Here is a 20,929-nt window from a genome sequence, read left to right as displayed (position 1 = left end):
GCCAGAAAGAAGCGGAAATTAATCTTTAATTCAACACAGATTCATGTAGTCGAAGACTATCCTCCTGAAATCTTTGCCGAAAGAAAGAAATATCGAGGTTATGAGTGAAATGTATAAATTAGATTTAAACCCCTCCCTTCGCTTTCCAGCAAAGCTGATAATTTTTCCTGAAAAATCTCAGTCACTGAGAATCTACTCTCCTCAGGAGGGATGGGAGTATATTAAAAATCTTAAAGTTAAGCCTACTGAATAAAATATTAAAGCTATTCCGATTACTCAATAGGCAATTTTGAAGTATTTGCTGTATGAGTTGTTTATGGATCTTCTGAGTTAAGTACATTCTATACCTTTTCATTCTTTGGTATGGGACGTGGCTGATTTAATTTGTTTTTACTTTATTAATAATTAGTATATATATAACTGTTTTGTAGGGAACCTTTATAGTATTGTACTTTAATGGTCCGTGTAGGATCTGTTGTGTATTAATCTTTTTATTTTTTTTATTTGTTTCAATACTTATAGTTTTAGGTCTGTTATATATATACTCATTTACTTTTTTTTGAGAGAAAGAATATTGTTTGTAATATTATTTGCTCGGATTTATTCTCTTTTTTTTGAATATGTGTTTAAGCTACTTTAGCTGATTCTAAGATGGCCGTTGTTGATTATGTTTTTATTAATGTTAGACATAACATTATGTAGTTGAATTCTGCTTGTGTCTTTTATTATGGCTATTTTCCGTGGGATCTTTGCTTTATTTTAATCTGCGGAGCTGCAAAATGGAGAACAGGGTTAAGGGTTATTAGTTAGCTTGGGACCAGCCTATCGGTTCCTTAATTCTTATCTTTTGGGAGGCGGGAGAGGGGAGGGGTCTATTAGAGTAGGTTTTTTTCTTGATTGGGCAGTTCTTTTGATGGATTTCTCTTTCGTAAATGTATCAGTCCTTCTGGTTGTACCCGCGCCTTTACGTTTAATCTGTACTTGCGTAACATTTCTTTTATATAATATTAAATTCAATTTTAAAAACGGATGTTAATAAAATCAATATAATATCTTGGAATTGGAACGGTGTCAACCACCCCATTAAGCATAAAAAGATTTTTAAGAAATTAAAAACACAATGCAGATATTATTTTTGCACAAGAAAATCATTAAAAAAAAGGATGAAGACAGGTTTTTCAGTTTCTGGAAAGGACCTTTGTTTCACTTGCTGTCCGATAGTAAAATAATAGGCGTTTCTATATTTCTTAGCCCCAAAATCCCTTTTGTACACTTTAATACTACTACTGATTCGGTTGGAAGATATTTAATTGTTACTGGTTTATTATGCGAGCAAAAGGTAGCTCTGGTGTGTGTATATGCACCTAATGTAGATAATTCTGATTTTTTTAAGAAACTTTTTTCTGAGTTACCGAATCTCAATGAATATAAGCTGATTATGGGTGGTGACTTTAATTGTTGTTTAAATCCGGCGATTGACAGGTCATCAACCAATCCATCGCTTCCTAATAAAGCGGCAGCTTGTATTAACTCTCTTTTATTAGAATATGGCCTCGTCGATATTTGGAGATATAAACACCCCAATGATAAAGATTTCTCTTTTTTCTCACACGTTCATCACAAGTATTCTCGAATTGATTACTTTTGTTTAGATACACGTCTGTTTAACTCTGTTGTTGAATGTGTGTATGACATCATAGTGCTCTCAGATCACGCGCCTTTAAAGTTAACCCTTAAGCTTTCAGATAGATTTTTGAAAATGTCACAGTGGAGACTGAATCCCGTATTGTTACAGGATCCAGCTTTTGTTAATTTTATTAAGGAGCAAATTTCTATATTTTTTGAATTTAACACGACTGAAGGAATGTCAAATCTGGTTATATGGGACACATTGAAATCTTTTCTTAGGGGACAGATAATCTCATATTCAGCAGCCTTGAGAAAGAAAACTAAAGTGGAATTGTCAGTGCTTATTAATAAAATTAAACAGATAGATCAATCGTATTCAGTTAAACCTACTGAAGACCTATATAAAGAAAGGGTCGAACTTCAATCACAGTATGATTTGCTTCTGACCTTTCCCATTGAACAGCAAATTTTTAAATTTAAAAGTTTATTTTATATACATGGGGAAAGATCTGCTAAGCTCTTAGCGGGTCAGTTAAAGGCTGGAATGGTCAGAAGACAGATTTTAAAAATTCGTCGACCAGATAGAACAGAAACTTTAGATCCTTATGAAATTAATAAGGTATTTATGGACTTCTATTCTAATCTTTATAAATCTGAATTCCCTGATAGCACTATTATTATGAATAGATTTTTGCAAAGGTTAAACATACCTCAAATTTCAATTCAAGATGTTGATATGTTAGATGCACCTATTAAACAAGAGGAGATAGCCAAGGCCATATCCTCTATGCAATTAGGTAAAGCTCCAGGACCTGATGGTTATACGGTAGAATTTTACAAGACTTTTCATGAAATGCTTATACCACATCTTCATCAAACGTTTACCGATTCTACATCCTCTGGGAACCTTCCTAAAACTTTTTATGAGGCACTAATTTCATTGATTCCAAAAAAAGGAAAAGACCCACTGGAATGTGCATCCTATAGACCTATTTCTTTATTGAATGTAGATTTTAAAATCCTCTTTAAGATTCTAACAAATAGGCTTGAGAATATCTTGCCAAATGTTATCTCAAACGATTTTATTTATAAAAAAATATGTACTCACATTTTAATACTCGAAGATTGTTAAATATCATTTATTCCCCCTCAGCCAAAGAATCTGAATGTATTGTATCTTTGGATGCAGAGAAAGCCTTTGATAGGGTGGAGTGGCCTTATCTATTTCAGGTTTTGAAGAGGTTTAATTTTGGTCCAGGATTTATTTCCTGGATTAAATTGATTTATCATGCCCCGGTAGCTGTGGTTATAACTAATAATCAAAAGTCTCCTTATTTTAGATTATATAGAGGTACCAATCAGGGTTGTCCCCTTAGTCCTTTATTATTTAATTTGGCTTTAGAACCACTTGCTATTGCTCTTAAGGATTCTAATTCTGTGTAGGGTATTAAGAGAGGGGATAAATTACATAAGGTTTCGTTATACACAGATGATTTATTAGTTTACATTCCAAATCCTAGGAAATCTATTCCTTTTATGTTATCTATATTTATGGAATTTGGTATTTTTTCTGGATATAAACTTAATTTACATAAAAGTGAATTATTTCCTATTAATAATTATTCTGATTATTATGATCAAATACATTTTATTATTGAAAAAAACCATTTCACTTACCTTGGTATCAAAATTACTAAAAATTTTAAAGACCTATATAGGTATAATTTCTCCCCTTTAGTTGAATATACTCAACAGGCACTTTCTAAATGGTCACCTATGTCGATATCATTGATAGGTCGAATTAATGCTATAAAAATGGTTATTCTACCGAAATTTTCATATATATTTCAAGCAGTTCCCTCTTTTGTTCCAAAAACATTTTTTGTTAAAATAGATTCTCTGATTTTGTCCTGTTTAGAATAACAAAAGCTCTAGAGTGAATAAACTTTTATTGCAAAAACCAAAAAAAGATGGAGGACTGGTCTTACCAAACTTTAGATTTTATTATTGGGCAATTAATATTCATTATATTACTTTTTGGACTTATGATATAGATGACCAAGATCACCTGTCATGGTTACAGTTGGAGGAAAATTCAGTAATGGGGTTTTCGTTAGCTTCTTTATTAGGAGCTCCTCTTCCATTTTCGCTCTCCAGAATAGGTAGACAAGCTCTCAACCTTATTGTTAAACATACTTTAAAAATTTGGTTTCAGTTTCGTAGATTTTTTGAATTAAATGATTTTCTACTTTCTAGTAATATTTATTCTGATTTCTTTTATAAACCATCAACTTTGGATAAGGCTTTTTTAACATGGAAAATTAAGGGAATAAAAACTTTTTTAGATTTGTTTTAACAGGACTGTTTAATGTCCTTTTCACAGTTAATGGATGAATAAGATATATCAACTACACATTTTTTCAGATATTTACAGGTTAGGAATTTTTTACGTGATTTTTTACTGAATTACCCCTTGGCCTGCTCTTTAAATTTGGCTTATGCTATTTTTCAGCTTAAACCTTTTCAAAAACGATTAATAGCTATCATTTATAAACAGTTAATGAATGATAGGGTTCGATGCATCTGGGAAGTAGAACTTCAACACGCACTTTCAGACAATCAATGGAGTAAAATTTATTATCTAGTCAATAATTCATCTATCTGCGCATGCCATATCTTAATTCAGTTTAAGATAGTACACAGGGCCTATATGTCCAAAGATAAATTGGCGCATATTTTTCCTAATATAAGCCCTATTTGTGACAGATGTAACACAGAAGTGGCTACTCTAACTCATATGTTTTGGTCATGTGTAAGCTTAAACAATTTTTGGAGGGATGTGTTTGGAATATTATCTAAAGTTATAGATGTGGATGTTCAACCTAATTCACTTACAGCAATTTTTGGGATTATTCCAGAGGAAGCAAGCAAAGTGTCTGCTTCCGCTCAACATATGATAGCTTTTTCAACTTTACTGGCTAGGAGAACTATCTTGCTACACTGAAAAGAATCTAATCCACCTACTGTTTTTTATTGGCTCTCCTCCATTATGTCATGTCTAAGCTTGGAGAAAATTAGAAGCTGGACATTTGATACATCCTTTAATTTTGAACAAGTCTGGCAACCCTTTATTCAATATTTTCACATGATTTAATTTATTTTTTATTTATTTATTTTTCTTTAATTTTTTTGGAAAATCCTTATCCGTGAAGGTTCAGAGATGACTGGAAGGATGTTTTTTCCCCTCTCTCTCTCTTTTTAATTTTATCCTCAATTGGACTGCCCAATCTTTCTTTTTCTTTCTTTTTTCTTTCTCTTTTCTTTCGTTTTAGTTAGTGGGTTTTTTCCCCTTATTAAATAAAATTTCCGATCTTTTTTTTATGATTGCTATGAGGAGTTGTATTCTTTTTTTTGCTCATTGTACATATATAGCAGCGTAACATTTTACCTATCTGATTTTGACATTATATATTTTCTATTTTTTATTGTTGTTTGTATGTCTTTTATATTCTCTATTTGCTAAGCTCCTCCTCTGATTTGTATATTCTTTATTTGAAAATCAATAAAATGAAATGAGAGCTCTGTAAATTCTGCTTTACAAGGTCACAAACCATGTTAAGTCTGTCTCTAAATTCCAAAACATAATTGAGCACGCTGACATACACCTCCTGATTAGACCACTGTTCTCTGAGCAACATTGAGGGTCCTCTGTCCCTGTGACCGAAAACAAGTTCAATCCGGTTAAACCTTAATGAATCCTGAATTGAGTCTCTGACAGCAAACAAAAGTAAATACACACCTTCATCCCAGTCTTTTCTATTTTCCATACAGTAGTCTTAATCATGGTCTTAAGAGTGGAATGGAATCATTACAAGGCTCCCTGGGACTCTGGGTGATATGCCAATGATACAATGTGCTTAGCTCCCAACTCACCAACTATATGATGGAATGTTCTCGAAGTAAAGTTACTACCTTGGTCAGATTGAATCTTCCTGGGCAGACCAACCAGTGTGAAAAACTTGATGAGAGCTTCTACCACAGTCTTAGCCCTGATATTTCTGAGAGGAACCATTTCAGGGAATCTAGACACAGCACACATAATTGTTAACAAATACTGATGGCCAGCTGCAGTCCTTGGCAATGGGCCAACACAATCCACTATGACCCCAGAGAAAGGTTCACCAAAAGCAGCTATCGGCCCAAGTAGTGCTACTGGGATGGCCTGATTAGGGTTCCCCACAACTTGGCAGGTGTGACAGGCCCTGCAAAGACTCACAACCTTTCTTAAATTAGGCCAGTTGAATTCCTTCCTGATCCGGTGTGCTGTCTTCCTCACTCCAAAATGTCCACCTAAATGCATATTATGAGCCATGTTTAAAAATTCAGCCCTGTAAGCTTTCGGAACCACCACTTGATGCTCAATGGCCCAATCCTCACTTGCAGGCACAGTAAATGATCTTCACTTCCTCATTAACACCCCATCCTTAAGATAATATCCTACTGACTCCCTCTGAACCTCAAACTCAGAGAGAGCTGTCTCCTTTAATGCAGCAATCTCGGGATCTCGGTTTTGTTCTGCTATAAATTTGTTCCTGGACAACAACAAACCTCTCTCATCCGCCTTACTACCCAAGTCCTGCTGAAACATGGAGGGTAGAAAAGTCTGTTCTTCTTCCTCTTCTTCTGTTGTTTTATGGTGGTTGGCAGCTTTAAGGTGCGTTACCGCCACCTATGTCATACAGGGGGAGTTGGGAAATGGACCCAAATGGAAGACACAGACACTGACATATAGGGAACTGGACTGGACTAAAGTTAGAGACAGGAGTGGGCACAGACTAGGAGCTGAGACAGGAACACAGGCTTGGGCTACAACTTCGGCTAAGGAAGTGGGACCAGGACAAGGAACAGAGAACTAAGAGAACTACATGTCTCAGTAGAGGATTGTTTGTTTTTTTTTAACAAATTTGGAGTCCCATTTATATATAAATTCTTCTGCATCTCTTCTCCTACCATATGTAAAACAATTTTAACCCAAGAAGGAATAGTTGTCTCATCAAAAAAAGCAATAAAACATGCTTGTGCAGCTAAATAATATTTTTTTAAATCTGGTAATTTTAACCCTTCCAATTTATAGTCCCAGGTCAATTTTTCCATGGAGATTCTAGATATTTTACCCAACCATAAAGATAGACAAATATGTCCATTGAGAATCTTAAGAAAATTATTAGATAATGGGATAGGTAAAGACTGAAAAAGTACTGCAGTCTTGGCATTATCTTCATTTTTATACAGTTTACCCCGCCCATCAGTGTGATGGGCAGGTTCATCCACCTACGTAGGTCCTCCTCAACTTTCTGCAGCAAGGGGTGATAATTAAGTTTATAAAAGTCATCCAAATTACGATTAAATTTAATCCCCAGATATTTCATGTTGGAATTAATCCATCTAAAATGAGTGCCATATTGATATTGGGCATAGTCTCCTCTACCTAAAGGTAAAATATCACTTTTGTTCCAATTTGTTTTGTATCCCGAGACTATACCATAATTGTCCAGCAAGGCCCTAAATCTTACCAAAGAGCTGGCCAGGTCAGCCAAATATACTAAAATGTTATCAGCAAATAAATTAATTTTGTATTCTTCCTGGGCCACTTTAAACCCCTTTATGTCTGAATCCCGTCTAACAGCCTCAGCCAATGGCTCTATTGCCAGAACAAATAGAGCTGGAGATAGTGGGCAACCTTGTCTACTAGATCTATGTAGAGAGAAAACAGGTGAGATTCTACCCATTAGTAATTATTTTGGCCTTAGACTGATGCTCTTATCCAATTTATGAATATTTGGCCTAGACCAGATTTTTCCATTGTTTTAAATAAAAAATCCCATTCAAGCCTATCAAAGGCCTTTTCAGCATCTAAAGCCACTGCTATAGTTGGGTCCACCTTCATCTTAGCTAAACATAATACAGTATAGTCAAAAGTCTGCCAATATTATCAGATAATTGGCTATTTTTAATAAATCCTGTTTGATCGTATTTCATCAATTTTGGTAGATATCGAGTTAATCTATTAGCCAGTGCCTTTGCTATAATTTTATAGTCTGCATTTAGAAGTGAGAAAGGCCTATAAGATGCTGGTTTTAGCAGATCCTTATACTTCTTAAGAATTAACGAAATAATTGCTGTTGAAAAGGATTCCGGTAGAGTATGGGTCTCCTCAGCCTGAGTCACAACCCTCATAAATAGGGGCATTGATTGATCCTTAAATTCTCTATAAAATTCAGGGGGAAAACCATCATCTCCTGGTGATTTATTGGCCTGTAATAAGCCCAGGGCTTTTTCAATTTCATCCCTAGAAAAAGGGGAATTCAATACTTCCTGATCTTGTTGACTCAATTTGGGAAGTTGTAATTCAGACAAGAAATCATCAATTTTCAATGAGTCACCCACTGATTCTGATTTATATAGTTCTGAATAGAACTGCTTAAAAGTATCATTTATTTCTTTTGGCTTATATGAAATCTGACCTTCCCCTGTTTGAATCACATTTATTGTTCTGGAGGTTTCTTCCACCCTCAATTGCCAAGATAGTACTTTATGGGTTCTCTCTCCTAATTCATAATAATGTTGTTTAGATTTTAATATCATTTTTCCATTCTGTAGGTTTGTTTTGTGTTATATTCTAATTTTTATTTATTAATTTTTTATAATTTTCCTCTGTTGTTGAATTCTATCTTTTTCTAATTGTGTTATTTCTTTCTCCAGTTCATTTAATTCTGTTACATATTTATTTTTTATACCCTTAACATATCCAATTATCTGTCCTCTTAAATAAGCATTTAATGTGTCCCATAATAAAAAATTATTTCCTCTCTCGTCTACCTTTACTTTTCGGAATTGTTTCTTCTGCTGAATTTCTAATTGCTGTGACCAATTTATCATTCATTTCTTCTATATCCAATATATTTTCATCTAAAATCTTTATGCATCTTACTTCACTTCTTCTTTGAAATATCTCCCAATCTGCCTTATTTTGTTTCCACCTTGACACTCTAGGTCCTTTATTTTGTTCTATTTTAATCTGAATCCTTGTGAGTATGGGATAGTGATCACTTCCTACTGTAGTTTGTTCCAAGTATAGATCCCTGTGAATTCTCTGCTTACAAATGTTAAGTCTATTTGGATTCTGTGTTTTGGGAGATATGATATCTCTTACCTTCTCCATTATTTATAGATACCAATTTTTCATCATCTATAAATTCTTCTTTCACTAATCTGTTTTCATCAGTATTTTTACATCCCCATAGTGTACTGTGTCCATTGAAATCCCTACACCATATTATTTTCCCTTTCATCCCACCACCCACTGTGTTTAATGTATCTTTGCTTAATCTTCTACATGGATTATAATAATTTATTATTGCTAAGCTTTCTCTGCCTATCCAAATTTTGATTGTTATTGATTCATATTTCTGCCCTATGTTGATTATATTATACCTCATCCCACTGGTTATAAATATTGCTACTCCTCCACCATTGCCATTATTTCTATCCTTCCTAATAGCTGTGTATCCTTGTAAAACAAAATCTAATTGTGGTTTCAACCATGTTTCCTGTATACATACAATATATGAGGTTTTTCCTTAAGTTCTGATACATACTTCTTAAATTCTTGACCATTTGTGATAAGATTCCTTGCATTCCATTGTAAAATATATACTGCCATTAAGATCCTGCCTCCCATGCCTATGTACTTTTGATCCTCCATTCAGCATTTCTTTAACTACTTCTCTCCTAAGCTCTGTAATACCGAAATATTTTTCTGCAGACTTGACTATAATTTTAATTTTCTCGGTTCTCTTGTCTGTTTGCGCTGAACAGTTAATTGCATCTACCACAAACAGTACGAAATCCTTTCTACTCATTATTAGTGTATCCTTATTTATCATATTACAGCCCTCACAGTTTGTTATTCTGGTTTGTTATTCCCTGTAGTTGTATTTAAACAATGGAACCACATGAGCAATACGCCAATCCTCTGGCACCATCCCTGTTTCTAATGACATTTGAAATATTTCTCTATTGATAGCCTTCTCCTTTTCAGCAATACCTTTTACTGCCTCTGCGTAGCTAATCCCTTGAGTTACCTTAAAATAGTATCTCAGCTGCCTTCTTGCTATTAATGCACCCCCAATAAGCCACGCTGTGTTCCTTGCCACAATTGCAGCACTTCAGCCTAGCTCCCACCTCATATTTCCCATATTCATGTTCTCTAGTGTATCTCCCACATCTTTGTTTTCCTCTGCAGACCGCCGCAATATGCCCAAATTTCTGATGTTTAAAGCACCTTAAAGGTGGTGGTATATATATTCTGACCTCATAACACATATACCCTGAATAAACTTTAGTCAGCAAACTTTCTTCATCAAACTTACTCATAACCAATAAACTATCACACTTTTTTCTGTTTTTTGTAACTTTCAAACATTTGGCCTCAATAATTTTTGCTCCTTTTATGTTCTGTTTAATCTCATCCATAGTAACATTTGTTGGTATTCCCAAAATAACTCCTCTAGTCCACTTTCTATTGTTAGGAATTGAGCATTGTACTTTTCTGCCGTCTATTTTATGTAATCTTATCACTCTGCCTTGCTGAGCACTGTCCCAACAAACCACTAATAGCAATCCATTTTGTAATACCTTTGCTCTTTTGACCTCACCAATACGAGAAAATACGAGGTTGCTTTGGCAAGTAAGGTGAAAATAAGGTGAAAATAAATCTGAAGGGTTTCTACAGTTATATTAATAGCAAAAGGATAGTGAGGGATAAAATTGGTCCCTTAGAGAATCAGAGTGGACAGCTATGTGTGGAGCCGAAAGAGATGGGGGAGATTTTGAACAATTTATTTTCTTTGGTATTCACTAAGGAGAAGGATATTGAATTGTGTAACGTAAGGGAAACAAGTAGGGAAGTTATGGAAACTATGACGATTAAAGAGGAGGAAGTACTGGTGCTTTTAAGGAATATAAAAGTGGATAAATCTCCAGATCCTGACAGGATTTTCCCTAGGACCTTGAGGGAGGTTAGTGTAGAAATAGCAGGGGCTCTGACAGAAATATTTCAAATGTCATTGGAAACAGGGATGGTGCCAGAGGATTGGCGTATTGCTCATGTGGTTCCATTGTTTAAAAAGGGTTCTAAGAGTAAACCTAGCAATTATAGGCCTATCAGTTTGATGTCAGTGGTGGGTAAATTAATGGAAAATATTCTCAGAGATGGTATATATAATTATCTGGATAGACAGGTTCCAATTAGGAACAGTCAGCATGGATTTGTGTGTGGAAGGTCATGTTTCACAAATCTTATTGTACTTTTTGAAGAGGTTATGAGGAAAATTGATGAGGGTAAAGCAGTGGATGTGGTCTATATGGACTTCAGTAAGGCCTTTGACAAGGTTCCGCATGGAAGGTTAGTTAGGAAGGTTCAATCATTAGGTATTAATATTGAAGTAGTAAAATGGATTCAACAGTGGCTGGATGGGAGATGCCAGTGAGTAGTGGTGGATAACTGTTTGTCAGGTTGGAGGCCGGTGACTAGTGGTGTGCCTCAGGGATCTGTATTGGGTCCAATGTTGTTTGTCATATACATTAATGATCTGGATGATGGGGTGGTAAATTGGATTAGTAAGTATGCAGATGATACCAAGGTAGGTGGCATTGTGGATAATGAAGTAGGTTTTCAAAGTTTGCTGAGAGATTTGGGCCAGTTAGAAGAGTGGGCTGAACGAGGACAGATGGAGTTTAATGCTGATAAGTGTGAGATACTACATTTTGGTAGGGATAATCCAAATAGGACATACATGGTAAATGGTAGGGCATTGAGGAATGCAGTAGAACAGAGTGATCTAGGAATAATGGTGCATAGTTCCCTGAACATGGAATCTCATGTGGACAGGGTGGTGAAGAAAGCTTTTGGTATGCTGGCCTTTATAAATCAGAGCATTGAGTTGGGATATAATGTTAAAATTGTACAAGGCATTGGTAAGGTCAAATATGGAGTATTGTGTACAGTTCTGGTCACTGAATTATAGGAAAGATGTCAACAAAATAGAGAGAGTACAGAGAAGATTTACTAGAATGTTAAACACGAGGAAATCTGCAGATGCTGGAAATTCAAACAACAACACACACAACTGGGAGATCCTGCTTTTTCTGGCGGACTGAGCTTAGGTGTTCAGCAAAACAGTCTCCCAGTCTGTGTCGGGTCTCACCAATATATAAAAGGCCACACCGGGAGCACCGGACGCAGTATACCACACCAGCCGACTCACAGGTGAAGTGTCGCCTCTCCTGGAGGGACTGTCTGGGGCCCTGAATGGTGGTGAGGGAGGAAGTGTAAGGGCAAGTGTAGCACTTGTTCCGTTTACAAGGATAAGTGCCAGGAGGGAGATCAGTGGGAAGGGATGGGGGGGGGGGACGATTGGACAAGGGAGTCGTGTAGGGAATGATCCCTGCGAAAAGCGGAATGGGGGGGGGGGGAGGGAAAAATGTGCTTGGTAGTGGGATCCCGTTGGAGGTGGCGGAAGTTACGGTGAATTATACGTTGGACCTCGAGGCTGGTGGGGTGGTAGGTAAGGACAAGGGGAGCCCTATCCCGAGTGGGGTGGCGGGTGGATGGGGTGAGGGCAGATGTGTGGGAAATGGGGGAGATGCGTTTGAGAGCAGAGTTAATGGTGGACGAAGGGAAGCCCCTTTGTTTAAAAAAGGAAGACATCTCCTTCGTCCTGGAACGAAAAGCCTCATCCTGAGAGCAGATGCAGTGGAGATGAAGGAATTTTGAGAAGGGGATAGCATTTTTGCAAGAGACAGGGTGGGAAGAGGAATAGTCCAGGTAGCTGTGAGAGTCTGTAAGCTTATAGTAGATATCAGTAGATAGGCCGTCTCCAAAGATGGAGACAGAAAGATCAAGAAAGGGGAAGGAGGTGTTGGAAATGGACCAGGTAAATTTAAGGGCGGGGTGAAAGTTAGAGGCAAAGTTAATGAAGTCGACGAGCTCAGCATGCGTACAGGAGGCAGCGCCAATGCAATCATCGATATAGCGAAGGAAAAGAGGGGGACAGATACCCGTATAGGCTTGGAACATGGACTGTTCCACAAAGCCAACAAAAAGGCAGGCATAACTGGGACCCATACGGGTGCCCATGGCTACACCCTTGGTTTGGAGGAAGTGGGAGGAGCCAAAGGAGAAATTATTGAAAGTAAGAACTAATTCTGCTAGATGGAGGAGAGTGGTGGTAGAGGGGAATTGGTTAGGTCTGGAATCCAAAAAAAAGCGAAGAGCTTTGAGACCATCTTGGTGGGGGATGGAGGTATATAGGGACTGGACGTCCATGGTGAAAATAAGACGGTGGGGGCCAGGGAACTTAAAATCATTGAAAAAATTCAAAGCATGAGAAATGTCACAAACATAGGTGGGAAGAGATTGAACAAGGGGGGATAAGACAGTGTTGAGGTATGCAGAAATGAGTTCGGTGGGGCAGCAGCAAGCTGAGACAATAGGTCTACCTGGACAGGCAGGTTTGTGGATCTTGGATAGGAAGTAGAAACGGGAAGTGCGGGGTGTGGGAACTATGAGGTTGGTGGCAGTGGATGGGAGATTCCCAGAGCTGGTAAGGTTGGTGATGGTATAGGAGACAATGTCCTGGTGCTCCTTAGTGGGGTCATGATCAAGGGGTAAATAAGAGGCGGTATCAGAGAGTTGTCGCTGTGCCTCGGCCAGGTAGAGGTCAGTATGCCAGACAACAACAGCTCCCCCCTTATCAGCAGGTTTTATAGTGAGGTTGGGATTGGTGCGGAGGGAGCGGAGAGCAGAGCGTTCAGAAGGAGTGAGGTTGGAATTGGAACAGGGTGTGGTGAAGTCGAGACGGTTGATGTCCCGTCAGCAAGTAGCAATAAAGAGATCCAGAGCAGGCAGAAGACCAGAGCGGGGTGTCCATGAAGAGGAGGAGGGTTGAAGACAGGAGAAGGGGTCATCGGTGGGGGTAGGAGAGTCCTTGCCAAAGAAGTAAGCTCGGTGACGGAGCTGGCAGAAGATGAGTTCAGCGTCATGGCGTACGCGGAACTCGCTGAGGTGTGGGCGAAGGGGGACAAAGCTGAGGCCCTTACTGAGGACAGAGTGCTCTGCCTCAGAGAGTTGAAGGCTGGAGGGAATGGTAAAGGCCCGGCACGGATGAGAGATGGGATCAGAGGGGGGAGGGAGGCTGGTAGTGTCAGTGGAGAGGGAAGGGTTGGGGTGAGAGGAAGATGGAGCCTCTGAGGGCCCAGGTGCTGACGATGAGATCAGAGGAAGAGAGGATTGCATAGTGGTGGTGGGGGAAGGGGAGACGGGAGACACAATCGTAGCACGTGAAGACCCGGCCTGGAGTTCAAGGCTGGAGTCACTGTCTGTGGTTGCGCAATCGCTTTGAAGCTGCCCATGGTCGTTGGAACCCGTGTTGATGGTGCTTTCACCAATCACCTTTCCAGCTCTTAGCTTCACCCCACCCCCTCCAGTCTTCTCCTATCATTTCGCATTTCCCCCTCCCCCCACTACTTTCAAATCTCTTACTATCTTTCATTTCGGTTAGTCCTGACGAAGGGTCTCGGCCGAAACGTCGACAGCTCTTCTCCCTATAGCTGCTGCCTGGCCTGCTGTGTTTCACCAGCATTTTGTGTGTGTTGTTACTAGAATGTTACCTGGGTTTCAGCACCTAAGTTACAGGGAAAGGTTGAACAAGTTAGGTCTTTATTCTTTGGGGCGTAGAAGTTTAAGGGGGGACTTGATAGAGGTATTTAAAATTATGAGGGGGATAGATAGAGTTGACGTGGATAGGCTTTTTCCATTGAGAGTAGGGGAGATTCAAACAAGAGGACATGAGTTGAGAGTTAGGGGGCAAAAGTTTAAGGGTAACATGGGGGGAATTTCTTTACTCAGAGAGTGGTAGCTGTGTGGAACGAGCTTCCAGTAGAAGTGGTAGAGGCAGGTTCGGTATTGTCATTTAAAGTAAAATTGGATAGGTATATGGACAGGAAAGGAATGGAGGGTTATGGGCTGAGTGCGGGTCAGTGGGACTAGGTGAGTGTAAGCATTGGCACGGACTAGAAGGGCCGATATGGCTTGTTTCTGTGCTGTAATTGTTATATGGTTATATATTATAATAAGTTTGTTGATTATCTTTGCCAAATGAATCGGGTTCCAATCACCAAAAGACGCTTCAGCTCAGTTTTATAATTACTTTAATCTCATCTTCTTTCCATTGTTTTGCTATCCTACTTCATTCATCCCCTGACTCCTCAGAGTTTGGCATCTCATACCTCTGTTTTCTTGCATTTTCCACTCCATTCCTCTTTCCCGCCAACCTCCATCTCTAACTCACTTCCTGAATCATCACTTCCTCCTGCCATCCTCCGTCCATTCACAATCTAGTTGTTGAGCCAACCGCCATCCTTCAGGAACTCGTGTTACCCTTAAACTGAAACCCAGGTAACATTCTAGTAACAACACACACAAACTGCTGGTGGAACACAGCAGGCCAGGCAGCATCTATAGGGAGAAGCGCTGTCGACGTTTTGGGCCGACACCCTTCGTCAGGACTAACCGAAAGGAAAGATAGTAAGAGATTTGAAAGTAGTGGGGGGAGGGGGAAATGCGAAATGATAGGAGAAGACCGAAGGGGGTGGGATGAAGCTAAGAGCTGGAAAGGTGATTGGCCAAAGTGATACAGAGCTGGAGAAGGGAAAGAATCATGGGACGGGTGGCCTCAGGAGAAAGAAAGGAGGTGGGGGGAACACCAGAGGGAGATGGAGAACAGGCAAACGACTAAATATGTCAGGGATGGGGTAAGAAGGGGAGGAGGGGCATTAACGGAAGTTAGAGAAGTCAATGTTCATGCCATCAGGTTGGAGGCTACTAAGCCAGTATATAAGGTGTTGTTCCTCCAACTTGAGTGTGGCTTCATTTTGACAGTAGAGGAGGCCATGGATAGACATATCAGAATGGGAATGGGACGTGGAATTAAAATGTGTGGCTACCGGGAGATCCTGCTTTTTCTGGCGGACCGAGCGTAGGTGTTCAGTCAAAATGTCTCCCAGTCTGCGTCGGGTCTCGCCAATATATAAAAGGCCACACTGGGAGCACCGGACACAGTATACCACACCAGCCGACTCACAGGTGAAGTGTCGCCTCACCTGGAAGGACTGTCTGGGGCCCTGAATGGTGGTGAGGGAGGAAGTGTAAGGGCAGGTGTAGCACTTGTTCCGTTTACAAGGATAAGTGCCAGGAGGGAGATCAGTGGGAAGGGATGAGGGGGACGAGTGGACAAGGGAGTCGCGTAGGGAGTGATCCCTGCGAAAAGCAGAAAGGATGGGGAGGGAAAAATGTGTTTGGTAGTGGGATCCCGTTGGAGGTGGCGGAAGTTATGGAGAATTATACGTTAGACCTGGAGGCTGGTGGGGTGGTAGGTAAGGACAAGGGGACCCTATCCCGAGTGGGGTGGCGGGTGGATGGGGTGAGGGCAGATGTGTGGGAAATGGGGGAGATGCGTTTGAGAGCAGAGTTAATGGTGGCCGAAGGGAAGCCCCTTTTTTAAAAAAAGGAAGACATCTCCTTCGTCCTGGGATGAAAAGCCTCATCCTGAGAGCAGATGTGGTGGAGACGGAGGAATTGTGAGAAGAGGATAGCATTTTTGCAAGAGACAGGGTGGGAAGAGGAATAGTCCAGGTAGCTGTGAGAGTCTGTAGGCTTATAGTAGATATCAGTATTCCTGCCCTGGTGCCAGCCAAGTCTCTGTAATGGACACCACATCATAATTCTGTTATGAGTGATGAACAGACCTGATGGACAATGGGGTGCAGAGTTAACCATCCCCCCCCCCGAGAAACATGAACTATTACTGTTGCTATGCTGCTCATGAGAGAGAGAGATGAGACACAGGCAAGAACGTCTGCTACAGATAAGAGAGAGAGAGACTGAAAAAAGGAATCAGGTTCCATCTTGCCACATCTTCCTTAATCTTTTTAATATAAAGGCTGATAAATATATTCTGATAATTTTGCCAAATCTTTTGGCATAATGATGCCCAAATATTTGAAAGACTCTGTGTGCCATGCCCAGGGGTATCGACTTTCAATTTCTCTTGGTGGGCTATAGTAATATGAAAGTAATTGGGTTTTATCTATGTTGATCTTGTATCCTGATAATTGACCATATTGTTCAAAGGATTGCATCAATTTAGGTAAAGAGTATGTTGGTTGCCCTAGGTAGATCAAAATGTCATCCGCATAACAAACCAATTTATGCTCTGTCCCTTCAATAGTAATTCCCCTAATATATTCATTTTGTCTGATGTATTGAGCTAATGGTTCCAGATATAGCGCGAAGAGTAGTGGTGACCATGCACAACCCTGTCTCGTGCCCCTTTCTAGGGTGACTATTTGATAAATATCCATAGATTTTAATCCTAGCAGTAGGATTGTCATATAGTGTCTGTATAGTTTTAATAATTGTGTCTTGGAAACCAAATCTATGTAAAACTCTGTAAAGAAAATTCCAATTGACCTAATCAAATGCTTTTTCAGCGTCCACGCTTATCACTATTGCTTTGATTTTATTTTTTTGTATATGATCCATAATGTGACGTGTCCTTCATATATTGTCTTGTGTCTGGCATTGTCGTATAAAACCTGTCTGATCATTACATATCAGTATAGGTAGAAACTCCTCTAATCATTTGGCCATGATGGAGGTAAATAACCTATAATCTACATTAAGAATGGATATTGGTCTAAATGACCCGCATTCCATTTTATCCTTGCCTTCTTTCGATATAGCTGAGATTATCACTTCCTTCCAACTGGGTGGCATTTGTGCCTTTTTTAGAGCCCAGTTCAGTGTGGGGAGTAAAACAGGAATTAACTCATTTTTAAATTCTTTGTACCACTCTGCCGTATACCCATCTGATCCTGGTGACTTGCTTAATTTAAGCCTACTAATTGCAGCTTTTAATTCAACTTCAGTTATGTCAGAAGTCATCCTTCTATTTTGTTCTTCGCTTAAAGTGGGTAACTCTAGAGAATTCAAGAAGGTGTCAATTTGGGTTATGCTTCCCCCTGGAACTTTGGAATATAGAGTTTTGTAAAACGCTTCAAAAGCTTCTTGAATTTCACTTAGCTTATTTTTTTATCATTTTTATTCTTGGGTTCCTAATTCTATGAATTGTATTTTCTGCTATCTCTTTTTTCAGTTTCCACGCCAGTATTTTCATAGATTTCGATCCACTTTCATAATGTCTCTGTTTCAGAAACATTAAGTTTTTCCTGATTTCTTGCATGGTCAAATTATTTATTTCATTCCTAATTCTTTTAATTTCCCCTAATATATCTTGTGCCAAATTCAATTCATGTTTTCTCTAGTTCCTTCAGCCTATTTTGTAATTCCTCTAATGTTTTATTCCTTATTTTATTCTTATATGAAGATATCGCTATAATTTTCCCTCTTAAGACCGCCTTCAGAGTATCCCATAAAATGGGAAGTGAAACCTCTCCATTATCATTAAATTCTAAGTAGAGACCAATTTCTTTTTTAATTTGTTCCTTAAAGTATGGATCATTGAGTAGACTTGAATTTAGTTTCCAAATAGTATTCTTTGGTTATAGGTCAAAATCAACAGAGAAATGTATAGGTGCATGGTCACCTACATCTATTGTCCCAATTCCACAGGTGTTTATTTTGTCTTTGTCTTTTCTAAATGTTATGAAATAGTCTATTCTTGTATATACAGAATGGGGAGCAGAATAATGAGTGTAATCCCTTCTGTCAGGGAAAAGATCCCTCCATATATCAATTATTAAACCAACATCCTCAAAAAGTGTATTAACTTTCTAATGTAAAGATTTTATTTCATAGGTTTTTCTATTGGAAGAGTCTAAGTTTGGTTGTAATTGTAAATTTAAGTCTCCCCCACATATCAGGAGACCTTCTGTTTCCGTTAACATATTATCAGTAATTTTCTGAAAAAAAACATCACTTCCCGGAGGTGAGTATATATTCAATAGAGTAACTGAATTGCCATCTATATTCCCCCTTACTAGAATATATCTGCCCTCTTTAACTCCCATTTTGAATACTTTTTCAAAATTTAGCTTACTTGAGATAAGAATAGCAACTCTTCTCCTATGTCCTGATTTATATGAGGAGAAAAACAGATTAGTGAAACCCAGTCTCTTTAGTTTTTTATGCTCATTATCACTTAAATGAGTTTCCTGTAAATATACTACATGGGCTTGTTCTTTTTTCATTTTGGATAAAATTCTCTTATGTTTGATTGGATTTAATAGCCCATTTACATTAAACAAAATGAATTTTACCTTGTCCTTAGCCATTTATATTTATCTGTCAATGTATCATTGAAATTAGAATAAAACTGAACAAATAAGAACCAAAAAACACAAATAATAACAAAAATGGCAACGAACGTGTGATTCCAAGGCTGAAGTCTCTAGTAGATGACCCTGCATTGAGCTAGAGGAAATGTCTAGCTGTGGGGGATAACCCCTCCTACTTGTGAGTTGAGGGCCCCCATTGCAGTATTCATAAAAGTCAGTGAACAAATCCATTACACAGAAAAGATTTCCCTGTGTACTCCTCCTATATATACATATATACACACACACAAATATATATATATATATATATATATATATATACACACATATATACATGCATACATATACACACATATATACATATATATATTTATACACATACACATACATACACACACACACACACACACACACACACACACACACACATATATATATACACATTACACACATACACATACATGCACACATATATATATTCTCATTTTGGTGGGGAAAAAGGAGTAAGTCAGCGAATAAAGAATAACAACTAAGTAATATAAAATCCACATTATAATAAGTATTTCTCGAGATAAGTATATCACCGTGTACTTCTGCTTCCGTTTAGCTTCTCAACATTTTTAAAGTTAGCCAAACCTTATGGCTCTTCTGAAGGGGGTGAGGACTGTCTTTGGGAAACTCCCAGTCTCTTCCTGATATATTTCTCTCGGCCTCCTCCCGTCTCCTGCCTTCTCAATTCTCGCACTATTTCCCAAGCAGAGCGGGATAATTCCTCAGCCAGGCTTTCCCTCGTTTTGGTCATGCTGACGGACAACCCTCTGGCCTTCATGTCTGTAGTCGCCTCTTCCACTGTCTGGTACAACCACGTCCCATTGTCATAAAACACTCGAAGTTTAGCAGGGTATGGAGTTTGAAATCTAATCTTATTTTGCTTTAGTACTCGCTTTACTTCAGAGTATTCTTTGCGTTTATGGAGGACCGCGGGGGGGGTAATCTTGGTTGAAATATATTAATTTATCCTCTAAAAACACTCTCTTCTTACCCCAGGCCCTTCGTAGAATCTCCGCCTTGGTGCTATACCGAAGGAATTTAATTATTATTGAGCGTGGCTTTCTACCCTGGGTAGGTTTTGGGACTAACACGCAGTGGGCTCTTTCGACTTCCAGCTTCATAGCCAGGGGAAGATCCAACGTGTCCCGCAGTAACTTTCCGACAAATTGTGTCATAGACGGGCCCTCCACTCCTTCTGGAACGTTGTAGATTCTGATATTTTTCTGCCGTGATCTTCCCTCCAGGTCAAGCAGTTTACCTTCTTGGTGATGTATTATTTTTATTGTCTTGCTTAGTATCCATTCCACGTTTTGAACGCGATCATCCACCTTCTCAATTCGAGTCTCTGCCACCACTATTTTTTGATTAACGCTGGTGAGCTCTGCCTTAATATCACGGAGCTGCTGCTCTATTTCTTTCCAGAACTCCGTTAGCTGTTTCAGGATTTCGAACATATTCGCCGCTTCATCTGAACGAGGCCCAGCAGCCGCCTCGCTAGCACACGGTTGGGTCGGAGAGCCGCTCGCTGCACTCCTCTCGGACCCAGGCTCCGCAGTGTCACTTTTTTTATTTCCATTTCTTTTCCCCATTCTTGCCCCTCTTTTCAGTTCAAATATTTTTTGAAAAATATTATATTTGATGGGTTAATGGGGCTTAATACGCGTTTTTCCAGAGGAGCTGGTGACTTAAGCTGCCATTCTCGATGATGACGTCACCGGAAAAACTGGCGCCTTTTTCTTTATTTTCTTTTCCTTCACATATACTGTATCATTAGTAATCACATAGTTCTAGTAAAATCCTTAAAGTGTATTCTATAACTGTATCTGGTGTG

General features: G+C 38.9%; 1 protein-coding gene across 3 annotated transcripts in view; it reads left to right on the top strand.

Annotated features, from left to right (window-relative positions):
• Positions 1-20,929, top strand: part of LOC140728805 (uncharacterized) — a 158,977-nt gene that overhangs the window by 97,777 nt on the left and 40,271 nt on the right. The gene's annotated exons all lie outside the window — the stretch shown is intronic.

This window comes from Hemitrygon akajei, chromosome 6 (genome assembly GCF_048418815.1).
Source record: "Hemitrygon akajei chromosome 6, sHemAka1.3, whole genome shotgun sequence".
Taxonomy (NCBI): domain Eukaryota; kingdom Metazoa; phylum Chordata; class Chondrichthyes; order Myliobatiformes; family Dasyatidae; genus Hemitrygon; species Hemitrygon akajei.
This window is presented reverse-complemented; position numbering and strand designations above follow the sequence as displayed.